Consider the following 17,152-nt stretch of genomic DNA (forward strand, 5'->3'; position numbering starts at 1 on the left):
TATAAATTATTATTATATACATATTTAATAAAAAAACTTCAACTATATTAAATGCCAAAGCCATGTATCACAGAATAGTTCTATTAGAGATTTCCCACCACCACCCTAAAAAGAATGATTGAGTGTGAAAATTGTGAACATGAGTAAGATAAACAGCATAGTCATGCAAAGTTTATTAAAAGGGGAAGGAGGGGTTGGAGCAAGAAAGCAATATTTCAAAAACATCTCTATTTTGAGAGCATGGGCAAACCCCCTTCTGTTCCTCCCCCCCAGCTCTCCTTAGAAGAAAAGGGGGTATTCTTTTCCAAAGCCATCTTTTGGAGTATTATAGAGCATGGTCAAAGTCACATATGCATTTATGTCACTTGGTCACTTATATCTCCATGACTTCTACTGCAGAGAGGAGCCCAAAATTTAATTCCCTATTTTTCTCCAGTGTGATTGTGGTGATGTTGTTCCTTGTAAATTCCTCATCTTTTGGCTCTTTCCGCAGTTGGGTTTGGCAAAATAACAGCTCAGTCAGAGTCAGTGCAGTGGCGGTGTCACATTTCGTGTGCTTTCTGTGTGACTCCAAACAGCACACTGCTCGTAAACAATTGGCACAAGAGGGCATTGATACTTGTTCCTGATATACTGATCTTTATTTACTGCTTGCAAAAAAAAAAAGGGGGGGGGTTACATGTATCTCTGCCTGTAGTCTGAAGTGCAACAGTTGATTGTACTGCCTAAGTCTGCATATGCTGGTGAGGCCTCAGATGTCAAAGTTAAAACAAGATTTCATTTTTTGCCCCTTTATTTGTTCAGCTGCGTACATTATGACCTATATACCCACTATAATCTGCATCCTGATTTTATGCATCTTTATATTATTTCCTTTTCTGAAGGAAAGAGATACCTGTTTCTTTTCCCTCAAAAAATATGTTGCTCAATCTCAGGCTTCTTAATGAAAGGATGTTGCTATTTTTGCTGGAGGTTTTAATTTAGATCAGCACCCTTCCCTTGGATTTAGTTACACTTGCAAAGTGTAACACTTGCAAAGGCTTTGTCCATGTGAGAGGTTGCCACACCTATGATGACTACCTTTGTTTATTGGCTCTCTGATATGGCCCAGTTTCCAGCAATTGTCATGACGCTCATATAGTCAACTACTCCCTGATAATAACATATGTTATTGGCATTCCGTGTCTGGGCATAGGGCTTCTCCTTGATCTGAGCACTTGGCTCATTTACTTCCGCTTTGCAAGGTTTTGAGTTCTCTGTCATAGACGGATTGCCTTTCTAGACCATGACCCTCTTAGCCCCCCCAGTATCTTCCATCTGTAAAATAGTTTTCTAGAGCATCTTCTAATGCTGAATTCAAGTGTTATATAAATAGGTTATACAGATGACAACGAATGGTCTGTCTCTGAGATCATCTGATTGAGTCAAGTGGTTTTTAGTTTTTGCATATTGCGGTCTGGATTGTGGGAGGTTGGTCTTTGTCAGCCTTGTATTGTATAGGTTTTTTTCCATGGTGGTGGTAGACTTGTGAGTACTTGTAGTTGCATTTTCTGTTGGCTCCTCCAGTGTATGGCTGGATTCCATTGTGGTTTTGCACACACACCCTTGATGCAAACTACAAATCAGCTCCTACCTAACTCAACAGAAGCTTTCTGTGTATATCAGTTAATGTGGTCAATGACAAAATGCATTATTGCAATGTTGTGGCAGAAGAGAATTTTTCATTTCAGGTGGCTCAGCAACCATATGCATGAATTGAGTCAAATGGGACTTACTCCCTGGCAAGTTGTTATAGAATTGGAGCCTTAGTTAGTTTACTTTTTAACAGGTAAATAATTGAGATAACCAGTGTTTTTTTTCTTTAAAAAAATGTTTAGGGGTACTCTCATTTTGACTCAAGAAAATCACCATTTTATAGTTCAAACTGGGGAAAATAAATACAGCAAATGGACATAGGTACAAAGATTCACAAAATGTTTAGGGGTATGCGTACCCCTGCATACCCCCAGAAAAACAACAACTGGAGATAACCATTAAAAGAATTATCTTCTGGATATCGCAGGTGGGCCAAGTGTTGTCGTGTTCAGAACAGGTCCATGTTACAGGCTTCCTACAGACATGTGTTTGGTCTCTGTGATAGATGGGCCATGGACCTAATCCTGCAGGCTCTATGTTCTTATATTTTTATTCAGAGGCATGCTTTATGACAGGTGTGGGCAGACTTCAAGTTTGACAGATCTACTTTATTATTTTGCTAAAACCAGCTAGAGCCAGGTGCAAAAGCCATAGTTAGGATTAAAGAATGGGGTGCCTCTGAGAACACTCTGAGCATATGATTTGGTTTACAATGCAAAAACTGAACTGATCTCACAGTCCTTTCACCCCAAAATCAACTCCTGGGTGTTAATTTTGGTTTATTATAATTAATACCATGAAAGTCTTAGAATCATAGTATTAATTTTGTAGACCCCTCTTTAATGTTACTTATTGCTAGTGTAGTGCACATTCTCTGTGACTGTGCAATAAACACTCTGATGCTCTTCATGAAAAGCAAGCGTATCATTGGTGCCTGAACTGCCTATTTACATGTAACCCAGTCCAGAACCCATGGAATTCTGTATGTAACCTATGGAATTTCAGCCTCTGTAGTTTGTTACTTTATTGTTTTATTATTAGCTTATATAGAGGTCAGTTTGCCACAATATACACATAGAAAACAATGTGCTACCCAGTTGCTTCATTTTATTTCTTCTCTGCGAAGGCTTGAATTCCTGTGGTCTGTGAAGGATATTTGATGCTGTATGAATGTTTTTGCAATCCTCATTCTGGTAATCAATGAGATGTAAAATTGCAGCAGTTCCATGCTGCCTAGAGCCTATGCTGACAAACCTCATTTGGTTTGTCAGAAGGCATAAACCACTCATTAGACCACATCATTAGCTCAGTTTCCTTCTAATGTGAAGGAAAAGTGAACCAGGCCAGCTCTTAAGGTGATGATTTTTTCCCCCTTGCTTTTGTAACTTTAGAATAGCTGCAGTGATAGTGTAACCTGAATCTCAACATGGTCAGGAGCATCTGAATTAAAAACTGTCCCTTTGAGGAAAGAGTAATGTCCTGAATTTGGAAGCTATTGACTGGAACTTGAATAGTTTACACCTAAAATGCTTTAGGATTATACCCTATTCTCAAAGTTTGGAATGCTTTTTAACCCATTTTGTAACTTTACAACACATTTCAAGGTTGAAGCTTGCCATGGCTCCAGCCCAGACCACCACAACAGATGCTTTTACTTGTGAGTAAGGAAGAGATCTTTATTGAGACAGAGAAGAGATACAAGTTCAGCCATGGGTATCAAGTCACAGCTAGGCTAGAGGCAGTGATGAAAGTGTAGTCCAAGATCAGGACAAGGTGCTTAAAACTGCACAGAAGCAATGGAGCTCTCCCAACAAGTTGGCACATCCACTCACCAAGCTTCTAAAGATGGAGCAAGGCAAGATTACTCATTACACTCTGATGTATCGCAGGACAGTTAAACATGTAGATGTTCACTGTTTTGGGGGGACATATCTGTTGCAGTGGGTCCTGGGTGAACAGGATGTCCCCTCTTCTTCTGACTACAGTTCCTCTACCCCTAAAAGTTGGTGGCTCCTAGGGTGCTATAAACAGTAGCTCTGTGAAGTCAGGACCATTAATGAACTACAGTTCGCAGGATTGTCCGTGACTGTTAAAGTGGTACAATGGTGCTTTAAATGTACATTGTGGGTGTGACCTAGAAGGTTAAAAAATGGCATGAGGTAAAACTGAGCTCCTCCCACATGGCTGGTGCTTCTCAAGTTATGCGCATGGCTCCCATGACACAAATGTAACATATGCCATATTCCTACCCCCCTCACTGCATCTCCGAAAAGTATCTAGTGTGCCCTGTCGAAAGCCTGGTTGTGACTAACCATGCACAATGAATAATTGTACTAAGAAATGCCAGCATAGCCTCCATAAGTTGTAATTTTTGGTCAAATGATTCATAAGTCATTACAAATGAAGAATAATATTTGGATATTATAACTGATCATTTCATGAAAACACATCAACCGGGACAAATGGCTGAATTCATTGCATAAATACTTTGATTACTTTGCTCAGACTACTGAAGCAAAATGACACAGAAAGATGTTCAGGCATATGGAGATGCTGGGTGGGATTCAGCTGTCACAAGGGCTTCCCCTTGCACAATGGGGATCCCCCCCCCCATCTTTACACCTCCTGAATTGGCTCTAGAGGGGCCATGAGATCCCCTGAAATAGTTTGAAGGGGAGAAGAGGGGAAATTGGTTGGTCTGGCAAGCCAAAATGCTTGCCCTGATGCACCGTTCACCTTAGTGTGGTATTAAATTCCATTGAAGTTAATGGTCATAGGTAACTTAGGCTCATTAATTTTAATGGGTTTACACTGAGCAAGACTTAGTTGAATACAACCTTTTTAGCTCTTAAGCACCCTGCAAATTTTTATAGTATTTATAGACCATTTCTCAAACCATTTTTATTTCTTCCAGCCCCTAGCCTGTCATTTCTTTTGTATAAGAGCAGTATTCTGTGCTGTTTGTAGTGCAACATTGCAGTGACCAAGATCTATCTAAGTTTTGTTTTCTTAATGGCTTCTGCTTCACCTCTCCCTTGCACTAAAAGAGGAAAGTTCATCATGTATATTTCCAAATGAAACCTTGATGTTACTGTTGTTGAAGACTACTGAAATTGACCTAGTGATGTTTGGTGATGCTTTATTTTTAGGAGGTGTTAAAAGGCCACAGTCCTTTATACACATCCATAAACTGCTCATCTGACCACATTATTAGCTCAGTTTCTTCCAAAAGTTAAATGGAACCAGGCTAGCGGTTAAGGTGATGTTTAATTTGGTTTAGGATCTTCAGACACAACATGAGAATGGTGGGGGAAAGTATTTTTTATAGCAATATGTTTGTATTTTACCACCACTAAAATACCTATTTTACTCTTATATAGATGTGCACTGTGCTCCACAGTAAAGCAGTTACTGTGTATATAGTGTGAGGGGAAAGCCTAAGTGTATTACAGATCAGTCCTATGGATCTTCACCAACTGCACTGATGTAAAGAAGCAGTTTTTGTTACAGCCTGTGGTATATAAAGCATCCCCATATTAATTTCTATAAAATACCGAAACCACTTTAATTTCCTCAAAGTTTAATGACAATACCTCACCTTTGTCTCACACCATTGGAATCAAGTAATACTCTTGTGTGGGACAACTGGTAAAGCAGTAGTAATCCAGTCCTACTGCCAACATGAAGGGACCAGTTGGGACCATGCCCCAGCATTGCAACTCCCATAAGATGCTGTGTGTAAAACAAAAAATACAATACCTTCAGCATTGTTGTATTTCTACTCATAGACTGGTGGAATTTTCAGAATTATGTGTCTACTGTTGCCCTCTATTGGACAAGCTGTTAAAAAACTGTATTACTTGTCTTGAGAAAATTATGCTGTGACATTTGTTCTACAGACTTTAATGGGAGTAGGTGCTGGTCATATCCATTTGGATTCTATAGACACAGAGAATTCAGAAGTCATATTAATGAAAGTCATATTTCTTCCACTATTGGTGTTGGTTTAACATTACCCCAAAACCACTAGAGTTTTTTGAGACCCAGTGAAGAGTCTATGTTAGAGAATCCCATGTATGAAACTAGCTCAGCTCAGATTAGATGGGCACCAGTGATCTGCCATGACAACTTTTCTCCTTTGAAAATAATAAAGCAGTTCCCAATAAGGATGGAGGAGGAATTTGGTAGGCTTTTTACAGCAGATTGACTCAGTCCAATGGGCCAGAATTTGCTTGCAGTTGGAAGTGCAACTCCCAGTCAGAGATTGCAATGCCATTTTGGTGTGTAAAAATTGCTGTCAAAATTATGGGTTGCATCTGACAAAGTCATTGTTCCCTCTGGACAACTTGCAATCACGCAATGGAACTTTCCCTCCCTCTCTCCCCTCCAGGGGCACACGGGGAGAGGAGAGGGAAGGGAAGTTCCATGGGGGGAACAGAAGTCATTCTCCATTGAACAATCTGAATTTGGGGTGAAATGTGTACAATTATGCAGTTAATAATGCATGCAGTTTAAATGCAAACTTTCCAAAATCAGTTCCAAGCTTCAAACACAGAGCAGGCCTATTTGTTAGTGCCAGCAAAAATGAAACAGGACAAACCTAAGCTGATCTGTCCATCTCGAGTTTTCAGTAAGACGACAGCAAGCTGGGTTTAATGAGACAAAAATTGCAGTCATTTTGCACCCCCATTTTTTTCTCAGAAGCTCCATGGCCTCTATATTTCTCATACTCAGACGACAGGTTTCTCCTGGTAAACCATGAGTTGCAGACCATTGAGTTCAGTTTGACTCCCACCTCCTTTCAGTAGGTTTTACTTGTGAAGAGCTATCTCATTGATTGAAAGGCCACCACAGCTATTGAGGTCGCTTGTCACGAGGGGGCTCTGCTATGGGTTCCATAGCAGCTTCCTCTTTTCTTGAATGAATGCAGCAGTCATTCAGTGTCCCTGCTGCCCACGTAATACTGAATGAAATATTCTCTTCATATTTTAAACAGATTGAGACTATGAAGAAAGACTGGCAGTTTGTAACAAGAGGGTTGGCTTCTGTTTTGCTGGCCCCAAGAAAGAAGTCCTTTGTCTGTGTAACTCAAGCAGATAGACTAATCACTAGAGCACCTGCATTATTGGCCAGGAACGGAGAAGGGCAGAAGATGGACTAGGTATTCTGGTAGGTTTATTTTCCATCTCTTAACTATTTATGTGAAACCCATTTTTGCTTTGCAAAAAATGCAGTGTCTAGGAATGTTCTTTGTGAAGGAATGTTTATGATCATACATTGAATCCTTGAGCGAGATTTTTTGGCTTCAGAGCCTTTTACCACAACTTCAGAAGAAGATAGCGGAAGTCCAGTTTTGCAGACAAATCCTGTGTGTGAACAGAATTGGAAGTAAGCCCCCATGGAGTTTCTGGCTGGACAGGAATATGGCACATTTTGAAATGGCACAAGAAGATGAAGCAGCTATTTCATTTTGCTTCATAGTTGTGCGACTCTTCAGCAATTGAAGTTCTGGTGGTGGTAACAGCACCAGCCTCATCTCTGCTAGGAATGCACAATCTGCTTCTTTTTTAAAAAAAGAAGTCCTACATTTTTATCCAACTGTGTTTAGCAGTTGGGGTGGGGGGAACACTCAGTGCAGGCTTAAATGAACCCTCTTGTTTATGACTTATTTTCAAATGAAGGCTAATTTTTTATGATAACACTTATGTTTAAATTATAAGGAAGTGTAGTACTGTATATAAAGAGGGTTTTAGGATCATGGTGGTTAAAAAATGTAACACAACAACCTCTTAATTCGTGCAGTTTCCACCAACTGAATTATCATTCTTGGTGATTTTAGCTCTTGGGATAGTGATTCTTTGTGGTTGTCAATGTGAGCTCAGTTTTTGAGTTTCTAGGATTGGAGATCCTGTTGGAATGCAGAAAGCTGCTGAAAGAAGGCAAAAACAATAAAAATAAAATGGAGGCATATATGATGATGATGATGATGATGATGATGATGATGATAGGATGGATTTCTCTAAAGATCCTGTTATAAGTGAAACAAAGAATACATAAATATTGCCATACTGTATTAGAAAATCCGACATTTTATTTTGTGAAATTATTTTTCTCTGTTTCTTCCTCTTACTTGTTTTCAAATCAGCCAGTCAGAACTGAGGAGTTAGTAAGACAGGTGCAAAGCTGTCCCATAAATTCACTAGGTTAAACATGCTGGACCACAAACCACTCCTTAATACTCCTCACTCATTGCTCCCCCTTTCACTAGTGAACTTCACAGTGTTGTACAAAGACAAGCATAGCAGGAGTGAGAAAACCCCAAGAAGCAAAAAAAAGTTGTGTCTTCTCTCCAACCTATTAATGTGAATTTTAGCAGTCCATCCCAGAAACCCATTGTGAATGTCCAGGTCTTTTAATAGCATAGATGTGCCTCAATTCTTAAAGTAACCATTAATTGTGATAATAGCCAAAATCCAACAGAAAAACACACTGGCATGCAACACCATCCCAAGTCAGTAGAGACCCATCTTTCCCTACATGCCACCTTTGTACCAGGCTGTTTTTCTGATGGGGAACCTCATTGACTAGTGATTCAGGGCAGAGCTTTCTTGGTGGTGGCAACCCATCTGTGGATTTTCCTCTTCCTTGGGGCTTTTGGAAGAGGTGGATGTGTTTTCGGCCATGGGTGTTGCCTTCTGCTGTAGCGCTGTGATGACATGAATTTAAAACCATTATTTTAAATAATGGTTAAGATTGTAAACGTTTTTTATTATTATTGAACCCATTGAATGGTATTTTGTAAACCTCTCACGTCCTAACCAGTGAAGGGTAGTTTGTCTAGTCTAGTCCTGTCACTGAATGTGAATTCAGATGACAGAAACCTCAGTCTGTGTGTTTACGGGCAGGGAAGTCCTCTGAAGCCTATGATCATTCAGATGTACACAACATTACTAATTCTCTGTGTCAACCATGGAGGAAATGTGGCAATTTCAAACTTCTGAGCAGGTACCATGTAGTTAGTAAATCTGAGTACCAGCCCTTGAAGAAAAAGAAAAAGTGTGTGTGTGTAATTTTCTGCTCAAGGAAACACACATCTGGGATTCTTCTGTTATTGTTGGAAGTAGCAAATGTGGGCAGAACTGAGGTGAAAGGGCTATTTGAGATGAACTGTGACTGCCTCAGTTCTCCTTTCAGCAACTCAAGCAGAGGTAATGGCACAGTCAAGCATTCCTGTGCTGAACACCTGCACTATCCCAGCAACCACTCTGTGACTTACCAATTTGCCTTTCAACATCTAATCTCAGTTTATGCACTTTCCCTTCACTCCCATCAGCCACCTGTGCTGCCCAATACTCTGGCCAATATTGATGACCTATTTGGTCTTGCGGTGGGGGGGAGGGGCACAAAAACGGAGCCCAAATCACTAGTGCTCCCCCCCCCATTCCTAACTTTCTTAATAGGAGAACAGTGCTTCTGTGCACAATCCCCCCCCCCCCACGTATCTCCCAGCTCGTGCACTGGACTTGTCTCCAAGCCCTTGTCTTTGTGTGGAAACACATTTGCATATGCTAATAAACTTCTCTTGCTGAAGACTCAAAATACAAGTCTACTTCCATTGCCATTGCTTTTCTTTTGCACTGGATTTATTATGGTTGCTGCTGCTGCTGTTAATCAGTAACTACGTAGAAAGGCATTGCTAGGCTAGGCTTCGTTGTAAGGAGAAGAAACAGACAGACAGATAGGGGGAAAGGGATGGTCCCTGACCCTGGGACACAGAAGTATGGACTCAATTAGTTAATTGAGTTAAAGCGCCCACCACACGTTCTATACATGAAAGTTAACACCATGAACTCTGAACAATTGTGCAGCTTATCTCCTAAGCCCCAGAAAGCAGACAAACCTCTTTGAATTTGCTCAGCAGCGCTGTAGCTGAGCTCTTATATAAGCCAAAACCAGCTGGGAGAACTGCAGAATGGCAAGACTTAAATTTCAAACCATCAGAAAACCTATAGTTATGGGAAAGATGCAGGGGCGGGGGAGAACCCCCACCAGTCACGGTTTGTTCACAGATGAAACTCAGAGCGGTTTCATCAATAAAGCATCTGCCACCAATCGTAATGAACAGATGGCAGCAGAGGGAGGGGAGAAGGTCCATACACCTGTATAGATAAAGGTTTCCTCCTTATTTACATGTGATATTAGCTGCATCCATTGTGGGGATTACGTTATGTGCTTACAGTATTGATTTCCTTGCTCTTAGCAGCCATAGGTTAATGTTTTCCTGAACCAACCTCTAGTGTAGAACAGGTCTGGCAAATGTGCTGAGTCCAGCAGGAATTTTTAATGGGGGGAAATGCGCAATCCTAACAGCAGGAAGAGAAATGGGGAGCTGGTATGCTCCACTGCTGTGGTAACCTCCAAGGATGAAAAAGGCTGTATAATAATAATAAAATGATGTCATTGTCACTGTACATCTTAGTTTGGATTTAAATGTGAATGTCGCTTTGATCATGGTTCCCCTCCCCAAACATATATTCCACATTTCAGTTTCTATGCATTGCATGGTGTTCAGAGCAGGAATACTTCAGGAGAGCATAGAGAGTACAGTGTTTACTTCATAGATGTTCATTGTGTATCTGAAAGGAGTTTCCAACTCCTTTAATCAAGGGTAGGATAATGGGCAGTACCCTTGTATATACAGAGCTACTGCCATTCTGAGTCTCGAAATTCTAGATTTCTCCCCAAAACCTCATTCTGTTCTGTGAACTGCCTTGAGACCTTTAGTTATAGGGTGATATATAAATTCTAATAATAATAATAAATAATAATAATTAATAAATAAATAAATAAATAAATAAATAAATACATACATACATACATACATACATACATACATACATACATATTTTCTCCATGTGAGAAAACTGAGAAACAATAGAGGAGGAAGGAATAGCAGATCTCTTTCCCACTGCTGCTATGAGTGCTGCTCCGGCTGCAGTGGAGAGCAGGAGAAGGGGAAGACAGTACCTGAATTCTCCTTTCCCTGTTTTGGGGGCAACAGCAGCAGTAAAAGGAAACACCCTCTTGTTTGGGGCTTTCCATAGGTTTGATCCAAAAGATGCAGCTGGTTATATATTGCTGTGGCCTGGTTGTTGAGTGGAGCACCTGAACACACAAACATTGCACTTGTGCTGAGGGAACTGCATTGCCTTATGGTCAGTCACCAAGCCATACTCAAGGTCTTCATAACCTAAAGTCATGAGAAATTTGAGACAGGGTTACCTGAAAGATCACCTGCCCCTGTGTAGATCTGTAAGCTCACATAGATAATCTGTGGAAATTCTACTTGTGGCTCTGTACCCTACAGAAAATCATAGGTCAGTGACCCCAAATCTGGTATTTTCTGCTGTTGACCTCATACTGCGGAATGCCGTTCCCTCTGTCATGCATCAAGCACCAATTGTCATTTACTTCAAATGTCTTGGGAAGACTTATCTTTTTGCCCAGGCTTTCCCTGACCCCAGAAGATCAGCCTTGTTTCATGCATCTTAATTTCAGCTATTGTATCAGCTAATATTCTAATTTGACTCTTGCTTTCTTCCATTTTATTTTAAATATCTGGCTTGGTACTAACCCCATTTTCTGCATTATGCAATGAAGCACATTAATAACCATATGTGGTAAAAACAAAACAACTAAACCTGTTCATGCATGCTTAGCTTTCAATTTATTCAGCAGCATTATCCCAGATTGATCATAAAGCTCACCTCTCTCACGTGTGAATTGGGTAATATATTATCATATGCCTTTACATACAGTGGGGAAAGCCTCCCTGTTCCTTTGTTCTTCAAAATGAATACTAATCTATTGTGGAAAGTTGAGATAAACAAGAAATGATTTTCTAGTTAGTTGCTTCATTATGACTAACACACACTGTTAGCCTTAATGTGAAGTACTAAGTAGGATTTGGACCATTGAATTAAATACTGTACAGCCACATAATGCAGCCAGCACATCCTGCCAATGCACACCAAAGCAAGAGATCACTCACATTTCTCTAATTCAGAATCTTCGATGAACCATAATTCCCCAACTCCCAGCTTTCATTAAAAAGGAGTGTTTCTACCATTTGTAGAACCTAAGATATGAGGCCAAATTCCTTTTTTGTGTGTGAGAGAAACTAGCCTACTCCCACCTTTCAGTGGTTTTGAACCAACGAATGAAGCCATAGCGGTGACTAACATTTAGGAAAGCAGAGCTAACCAATTAGACAAAGAGAAAGCTCAAGTGGAACTTCCATTATCTAGACTCTTGGCTTGTTGCTAATCCTTTTCTGCTGGTCTTTCCTAGTGGAGAAGTGATTGCTGCCCCATTGAAACCAAAGCAGGTATCCAGCATTTTAGTGTAGCAGTGATTGTGGAATAGTGTGTCAACTCAACAACAGGTAGTAGCAAAGGTAGGGGCTTGTGATCTTTTAAACTTGGGATTAGAAACAAAAACAAACAAAAAAGGTTTTCTTCTGAGTTTGTAAATCTTTTGAAAATCATTCTCTTAATGCCAATGCAAATAAAGTTCATCATTATCACATCCATACTGCAGGGTGCAGGATTGTGGCTAAACAACTGTGGATCATATAAACCCTGCAAAATAACATAGTGTTGATATACCCATTTTGGTGAAGGGAGATGGAAAGTAATATATGACAACGCTGAAGTCCAGTACTGTTAACCTGGCTTTTGGGGGGGTGAGGGATGAGGTGAGGAAGGTGCTGTAAAGTTGCTTGTAGAAGTAATGAAATTAATTAAGGGCTGGATGAGGTGAAAGGAGCCGGGGAAAGGACTGAGAGTCTCCAAAGTGAGTGGAAAGGTGTTTTCTGGACATAGCTCCACCAGTAGATGGACACTAGGTCTACCAATTTAGATCTGCCAGAGAGGTGACTCTGCAATACTTTTACACACAGTGTGCAGTGTGTGAGTGAGTGTACAAGGTAGGGCACTCCTACCTTGTTACGTTATAAAACAACCTCCCTGAGGGAGACTAGTCAGTTTTCTTCATTGCTGGAATACTGCCAGTGACTGAGAAAGCATTTCTAGTTTGGTTTTCAATTATATTTTTTAAATGGGTTTTGTTCTGTTTTTCTGGGTTTTATTATGAAATAGCTTGTTTCTTCCAGTATTTTATGGCCTTGGATTTGTATACTTAGCATTTGAATTGAGCATGTTAATTGTTTTCAATTAAATGTTGTAAGCTGCCTTGAGCATTTTGTATGAAAAAGCATCTGATACACAAAGCAAATCATCATCTTCTTCTTTGGTGATCACTCGTAGCCAAGTAAGATTGTCTACCATGAACACAATCTTAACCACAGTGGGGACATAGGTTTCTGGACGGGAGTTGATCACAGTGAGGGTTTGCCAAGCGTGACGTCCTCTTAGCACATTTCTCCCTTTTGTTTTCAAGCGTCTTCAAAGTCCATGACACCTTTGATAAAGGCTGTTCTCTGACTGGAGCGTTCACAGGCCAGTGTTTCCCAGTTGTTGGTGTTTGTACTATATTTTTAAATATTTGTCTTGAGAGAGTCTTTGAACCTCTTTTGTTGATCACCAGCATTACGCTTTCCATTTCTTAAAGTTCAGAGTAGAGTAGTTGGAAGACAATAATCAGGCATCCTCACAAATGACCAGTCCAACGAAGTTGATGTTGAAGAATCATTGCTTTGACACGGGCGATCTTTGCTTCTTCCAGTACACTGGCATTAGTTCTCCTGTCTTCCCAAGTGATGTGTAAGTCCAACTCACCATGACAAGGTGATGATCCAGTGAGTGAGACAGAGCAAATAAATAAACAGTGTCTCCACTTACGCTCCCAGTGGCAGGGCTCTCTGACATTTGGAGTTACAACTCTGGTTTCAAGATCACATAATGATCCTTTTAAGTGGACAGGAGTTCATGTAGAGTTATCAGGTTCTTACCCTGCCTTTCCATGTCTTCCATTCCCCCATATCTTATGATGATAGAGCAATAGCTGTGCTGTCCTGGTGCCCATCCTATAAATCAGGGGTTGTCAACCTGGTCCCTACCGCCCACTAGTGGGCATTTCAGGATTCTAGGGGGGGCAGTAGGGGGTTCTACAGCACAAGCTGAATCCTCCTTCTATTGAGCACTGGTGGGCAGTAAGAAATGTTACCATCAAGAAAGATCCATTAGTGGGCAGTAGGTATAAAAAGGTTGACTATCCCTGCTATAAATAAAGACTGGGCAAAGTTATATAGAGAAAAATGCATGAAAAAGAGTGTGGAAACAAAGAGACACTCGGATTGTGTACTTTCCCCACACTCAATATATATGGTTTTTTTTTGCCATGTGCCATCTTCCTAGTTTCCCCCCAGGTCAGTGAAGCAAGAGAAATTCCTCTCATTTCAATTTGCCTCTACCACTGTGTTCCCCCTCCCTTCAAAAAAACAAAACAACAAACCACAAACCTATTGAAAAACCTGTGCCTTTTGTTGCGTAGACAGAGTGAAAACTGGTCTCTGAATATCATTTCTCTCCACTCTGCATGATGCAAGATCTGCCGGTGAGTCAGTGATGCGGCACAATCTCTCCCCCTCTCTCCTCCAATGCCAACTACTCAGAAACTGCACGACTACTTGAAAGCGTTAGTGAAGTAGAGCACAGGATATTCCCCAAGACAATGAAAAGATTTCTTCAGGAGCTATCTGTTCAAACAGAGAGTTTGACAAAAGACCCATGTCCATTTCCACAAGGGACTGTGATTTGTAGATAGGGAATTCAAAGCCCAAGCACACTTCTGATATGGGTACCAAAGGCTGGAGGGGGTGTGTGAGATGTGGTTCTAATCCCAAGTAAATAGAAGATGCCCAGCACTTCTTTTATTGGCCAAGCACAATCTGATTGTATTTATTTTATTACAAAAAGAGGACATTGGGATGTCCAGTTAAAAGATGAAAAACAAGCCTTTTTTCCTTTTCTTTGAAAAAAATAAAAATATCCGTTATAGACTTTCACAAAGAAAAAGAAGTGGAGGGGGGGGATGAAATCCCTCTAGAATAAATATAGACTATGAAAGCACTGTTGAGGTTGCTAAGCAGCAGTGGCCAGAGGAACAGAAAGCAAGTGAGGCTTTGAAACAGAACCAGTGACTTGTGGGTTAACTGGAGTCATTGCTTACTCTGTTGTCTTTTGTTGCTAGTAATAGATGAAGGATGCAGCTTTCTTCAGCTGGTCGGGAGGGTATTTTAGGCAACTAACATTGAAAGGCAGGTTTTTGTACCTCTTTTCTTGTTCAACACAGAGAAATCTGATCTTATAAATATGATAGTTTACTTTCCCCATTGATGTGTGTTTTGGCTTTGTTATTTTACACCTGTCAACTGAACAGCATTAACTGCCAACATACCATAATGCACGTTTGCACTTTGGGGTAGAATCCTTTAATGAAATAATTATTTTTTTTCTGGTTGATTGGGAACACCTTTGTCATAGGGAAAATCAGCTGCTTACCAGCCCTTGCACACATTCCAGTCCCCAGATCTCGCCTGGGCAAATGAAGCCTAGTCGTTTTCTTGCCTGCTGAATGTTGGTGCCATGGAACACAATCCAAAAGATAAGAATTGTTCATTTGACCTTCCCTGATGTAATAAAATGTATACATTGTCATCAGTAAGGTTGAGCCTCCAAATTTGCAGTTCAGTCTCTGAAAACTCTAGGGATCCTATATGGTTTCCCTGGCCCCTTAAGTACTCTGTTCTTGGATACATTTGCTATTTGTATTGTGATGTTATAATGAGGGCTGTCTAGCACCTTTTCAAGATGAGTACAGCCCAAACACACCTTATATAAATGTTCCTGTCTGGAAAAAATAAGTGGAAAACAACCCAAGAAGCCTTGAAGACCACCAGTGTATCACCATCCAAGTATCTTGTGGCTTTTGAAAGAGGACATGATAGAGATTTGTAAAATTAGTCAAAGAGTACTGAAAGTAGCATAATATTCGCATAATATTAGAACACAGTCTTCCAATGAAGGTCAATTCAGGACTGATGAAAGGAAGTATTTCTTCACACCAGAACATAGTTAAATTATGGGATTCAGCATCACAAGATGTAGTGATGGCCACCAGCTTGGACAGCTTTAAAAGGGGATTAGAGAAATTAATGAGAGATAAGGCTATCAGTGGTTACTAGGCAGCAGGCCTCTGAATATCGCTTGCTGGAGAACATGAGTGGGAGAGAGCTACTGCACTCAAGTCCAGCCTGAAGCCTACCCATAGGCATCTGGTTGGTCACTGGGAACAGAATGCCAGACTAGATGGATCTTTAGACTGGTCCAACCATAATTTGTAAATGTTATTTAAAGTACTGTGGGGATGGAGTGTGTGGGAGAGGTACAAAGATTTAATAGAACAACAAACACCCTGGTGGCTATCACCAATCGAAGCTTCGATATTCAAAGTGGCTGGGAAAAGGGGGAAGTGGCCTGCATACAGAGATTTACTGAGAGACCAAGAAGGGAAATGGAAATTAAAAGATTATGAAGAAATTAAAGACCATTTTCAGAGTTGGCTACATAATAGACAATTATATGATATGTACAAGGAAGATAATAAAAAAGGGTTTAGCTACACGACCTCCAGATTTCAAAAGGAGGTTATAGAAGAAGTGAAGCTGCTGAAGAAAGCATATACTGTAGTTTTCTTCTAGAATAGGAAACAAAAGATGAGGAGGTCAAATCAGTTATGATCAAATGGGCACAAGATATAGGACATATTATACAATTTGAGGATTGGGAAAAGTTGTGGAAGGTGGATTTGAAATTTACTGATTGTTCTCTTGAAAGAAAATTCTATGAAAATGATGTATAGATGGTATATTACACCAGTACAAATGGCAAAAATGTACAAAACCGGGTCAAATATATATTGGAAATCTAAAGAAGAAGGTACTTTTATCATATGTGGTGGGAATGTAGAGAAGTTAAATAATTTTGGGAGGTGATATATGATGAATTGAAAAAAATGTTTAAAATGACATTTGTAAAGAAGCCAGAAGCATTTTTGCTAGGGGTTTTAGGACAAGACCTGCCAAGAAAAACAAAGAATTTTTTTTTTTTTGTATGCAACAACAGCGGCAGGAGTCTTGTTAGCACAAGGATGGAAGAATGAGGAAACCCCAACGAAAGAACAATGGCAAGAAAAACTGATGAGTTATGCGGAGTTGGCAAAGTTGACATATAAATTATGTGAGAAGGACAACCGTGACTTCAAGGAAGAATGGGAACTTTTTACAAACTATCTAAAAAAAACCCACCAAAATGATTTGGGCTCCTTGGCAGGTTTTGAATAAACACCCACAAATTTATTAGCAGAATATATGACAGAGAAGGCAATGATATGTACAATTTTTAACATGCAGAGAATAAAATGTGCAAACAAATCAGAGAGGGGAGCTGAGGGAAGGCCTTAGGGGGTGGGAGAGGGAGGGAAGGGTGGGGAAAGG

The 17,152-nt window shown here is 40.2% G+C and overlaps 1 protein-coding gene across 3 annotated transcripts in view; it reads left to right on the forward strand.

Annotated features, from left to right (window-relative positions):
* Positions 1-17,152, forward strand: part of LRRC4C (leucine rich repeat containing 4C) — a 593,294-nt gene that overhangs the window by 493,694 nt on the left and 82,448 nt on the right. For 2 of the 3 annotated variants that reach the window (XM_028727775.2, XM_028727765.2), the window contains one exon: positions 6,632-6,804. The exons of the other annotated variant lie outside the window; for it this stretch is intronic. The gene's annotated coding sequence lies outside the window, so the exon portion shown is untranslated. The remainder of the gene's footprint in view (positions 1-6,631; positions 6,805-17,152) is intronic. 3 annotated transcript variants of the gene reach the window in all.

Source organism: Podarcis muralis, chromosome 1, assembly GCF_964188315.1.
Source record: "Podarcis muralis chromosome 1, rPodMur119.hap1.1, whole genome shotgun sequence".
Taxonomy (NCBI): Eukaryota; Metazoa; Chordata; class Lepidosauria; order Squamata; family Lacertidae; genus Podarcis; species Podarcis muralis.